General features: G+C 54.6%; 1 long non-coding RNA gene across 1 annotated transcript; it reads right to left on the bottom strand.

Annotated features, from left to right (window-relative positions):
- Window positions 1–1,544: 1,544 nt before the first annotated feature.
- Window positions 1,545–2,346, bottom strand: LOC109771111 (uncharacterized). The gene is made up of 2 exons (XR_002234734.4): window positions 2,200–2,346; window positions 1,545–2,099 (listed from the first exon to the last, which is right to left on the bottom strand). It is a non-coding gene; the product is annotated as an uncharacterized lncRNA (long non-coding RNA).
- Window positions 2,347–3,668: the final 1,322 nt, after the last annotated feature.

Raw genomic sequence — 3,668 nt, 5'->3', positions numbered from 1 at the left:
TGGTGGACCATTTCCTGAGACTGCTGTTTGATGCTCATGAGGGCGTCTATGTCCTGGTGGGTGGGTGGAATTAAATCCGAACCCTGACCCGACCGATTACCCGGAGTCTGAAGACCTTCCAGACTCAACAGTCCGGGTCCTGGAGTATCTTCTGATTGTTTAGGACTGTCGTCCGATTCTATGTTCGGAGGGCTGGTCGCATCCTTTCACTGGTGGGTATCTGGTTCTTCCAGATCGGCGATCCAGACATAGTCCGTCTTCGATATAGAATAAGACTCGCCGTCCTGCTCCTCGACTACCGCTATCTGGTGGGTGACCGGTGGAGTTTTAATCTCTCCTTGATCGGTTTTAGGCCTGATCCGATCGTAATCTGTAGCGATTCCCAAAGCAGCGATGCGATCTAGGAGCTCGTTCAAGGACGAAAACTCTACCGGATCCATCCGCTTGGAGTGTTCGGAGTTGATGCGAAGGGGGTTTTCGATGACCCGATAGGTCATCGTCGGCTCAACGGCCGAACGGGCGATCATGGTAAAGCCGCCCAGCCGAAGGGTTTGGCCTGGGGCCAGGACTCCCCCGGAGGTGATGTTGTCTTTCAGGACATGGCGAGCCATCGAACCTTTCGTCGACATCACAATGGAACTCTCAATGAAAGCACCAATGTCGATGTCAAAACCGGCGGATCTCGGGTAGGGGGTCCCGAACTGTGCGTCTAAGGTCGATGGTTGCAGGAGACGGGGGACACGATGTTTACCCTGGTTCGGGCCCTCTCTATGAAGGTAATACCCTACTTCCTACTTGATTGATCTTGATGAATATGAGTGTTACAAGATTTGATCTACCGCAAGATCATAATGGCTAAATGTTGGTGTAGAAAAGTAGGGGCACACCTTTGTACCCCTTTACTTGTGCATGGGCAATCAGAGCCGCGCGCCACGGCCACACTAAGCAGGGCAGAGAAGGGGAGCCGGAGAGAAGCCGAAGCCCAGGACAATGCCAAGAACACAAAGAAGCAGAGGGACGAAGCAGGTTCCCCCGGCAAGACCCTTGTCGGGGCAGCTCGCACTACAGGAAACAGGTAATTTGCCGTCTGTGAATTACAGACGGCAAAAACCGAAATCCAGACGGCAAAGATTTTGCCGTTAGGAAGCAGACGGCAAACTCAGACGGCAAAGATAAGTCGGCAAAGAATACTTTGCCGTCAGCTTTTTATCGGGCCGTCAGCCAAATCTACTTCGCCGTCAGCCTTATAAATAACAGACGGCAAAGAATGCGGTCTTTGCCGTTAGTCAAAACAATTTCTTTGCCGTCATCCAGAGTAAACTAAAGACGGCAAAGATTATTTTAAAGTTTATTTTTTTGATTTTCTTTGCCGTCATTCCAAGCTTTCGGAGGGCGGCCACTGCTGCTTCGGTGAGCTCGGGAAGAAGGGAAGCAGAGAGGAGGGCAGCTGCTGCTTCAGTGGTCGCGTCGGCGTCGTGTGTACAGCGTGGTTAGAACAAAAGAGGACGATGGCGTCACTACAGAGATTTGCAATACAGATCCAATAAAAATGAATGTATATTTCTTTAACAAAAAGAAAACGGATCTAAAAGCTAGCCATTCTTCACGTGTACACATACGAGCAAGAATATCCTACGAGTAGCAACTTCTAAGTGTTCTGCACATCAGATTTACACACGGACAAGTGCCAGGATACATCAAATTAAGATCCACTTAAAACCCATCAAGAAAGCAACACACACGTTGCTAGCCTGGGCAGCCTAGATCCACCGGGAAGTAGCAGCGCTGCAACCGAACCAAATATGTACGGGGCTCTGGTCACAGCCAGCATGCATACTGGAGGACAGCACCAGTGCGACGAGGACGGGCATGGCAGCTCGCCGGTGGCGGGGTAAGAAAGCGGAGGCCGGTTTGGGCAGGAGCAACGAAGCGGCAGGGCCGACAGTCATTGCCGAACCTGTTGCTGCGGCGGCACACACCGGCGGATGGCTCTAGCGCATGTGCGGCTCAACGTGGCCACGCGCACGGATCCCTTGGGGCGGCGATGCGGTTGACGTCGGGTGGCGCGAAGCTCCGCAGCCGTCCATGGCGTCGGCTGCCTGAGAGGGAGAGGGCAAGGGGTGAGGTATGGGGGAGAGATAGAGAACGAGGAAGACAGGCAGGAGGAAGGAGAAGGAGGTAGGGGCGGCGGAGCTTGACCTGGTGCTCGTCAGCGGCTTGGGGAACGGCGGTAGGTGGAGGTGGATCTTGGCTGGGAACAAGGAGAGGCGTGGGGGACGGGAGAGAGAGAAGAGGATAAGGGAGAGAGAGAGAAGAGGCTGGGAACAAGGAGAGGCATGGGGGACGGGAGAGAGAGAAGAGGATAAGGGAGAGAGAGAGAAGAGGATAAGAGGTGGAGGTGGAGTTGGATCGTGCACAGGAGCAGCGCGCGGTGGTGGATTGCTGCCACGTCATTGATCCACGTGATGGATCCGCGTGCTGTGTTTTCTATTTGCCGTCTGCGGTTTTCTCTACAGACGACAAAGAGCTCACTTTGCCGTCTGTAACAAAATACACAGACAGCAAAGACTTTGCCGTCTGTGTATTTTGTTACAGACGGCAAAATGAACTCTTTGCCATCTGTAAAAGAAATGGCAGACGGCAAAGACCCTTTGCCGTCTGTGGTTTTTGTTGCAGACGGCAAAGTATGGATTTGCCTTCATCTGTTCTTTGCCGTCTGCTGATGACGGCAAACCCTTTCTTTGCCATATGCCCCGACAAAATGGTGACGGCAAAGAAAGTACTGACGGCAAATCTCCTGTTTCCCGTAGTGTCGCCCACACCAGCAGAGCGCGCCACCCTTGAGCCCACGGTTTCCAACGCCATCAACCACGTTGGGCCAGGGGCTCGGGAGGCACCTCCATGGTGGCATGCAGATCTTTGTCAAGACCATAGAGATATGAGATCAGATGAGAACCAGAAGACGGCGACCCTCGGTGGGATCCTTGCCGAGGAGATCCACAAGACCCCCGGCAAGCGCCTTGCCGGGGATGACTGCAACGCCACGGCAAGACCCTTGCCGGGCCCCCGGCAAGGCCCTTGCCGACGGCGTCAGCGGGGCCACAGCCAGGCCCGCGTCGATCAATACTCCACCGTTGTCCTCAAGCAGCTGCTAGCTCAACCAGCTGGGCAGGCACCTGCGTGGCGACGGGCGGCCTCTACGCCAACTGAGCAAGCACCTGCGTGGTGGCATGCAGATCTTCGTGAAGATCCCACCACCGCACCACCTCAGCTGCCTGCCTGCCTACATGGCGCCGCATACACCGCTGGCCTGGGCGCGTGTCGAAGCAAGGCGAGGCGGCAGCGGACTGGACGGGCCTCGTTCCCGTCCTCAATAAAGCTAAGGGACACCTAAGCTACGCATTAAATGCGTCTTGTCCTGTAACACGAGCGATAAGCTCGCGACACTGTAGGCCTTTCCACCTCCTATGTGCCACTGTGGCAGCCCCTTTCGACTATAAAAGGAGGCCCTTGGCATACTGGAGAGGGATTCGGCTCTTTGGAACTACGCAGCCACCATAGCTAGTTCGAGAGCTCAAGAACTCTCTCAATACATCCACCAAAGTAGGACTAGGGTTTTACGCATCCTCGCGGCCCGAACCTGGGTAAACGATCCTTGTGTTGACTGT

This window comes from Aegilops tauschii, chromosome 7 (genome assembly GCF_002575655.3).
Source record: "Aegilops tauschii subsp. strangulata cultivar AL8/78 chromosome 7, Aet v6.0, whole genome shotgun sequence".
Taxonomy (NCBI): domain Eukaryota; kingdom Viridiplantae; phylum Streptophyta; class Magnoliopsida; order Poales; family Poaceae; genus Aegilops; species Aegilops tauschii.
The sequence above is the reverse complement of the archived record's forward strand: the minus strand, read 5'-3'. Positions and strand labels throughout refer to the sequence as shown.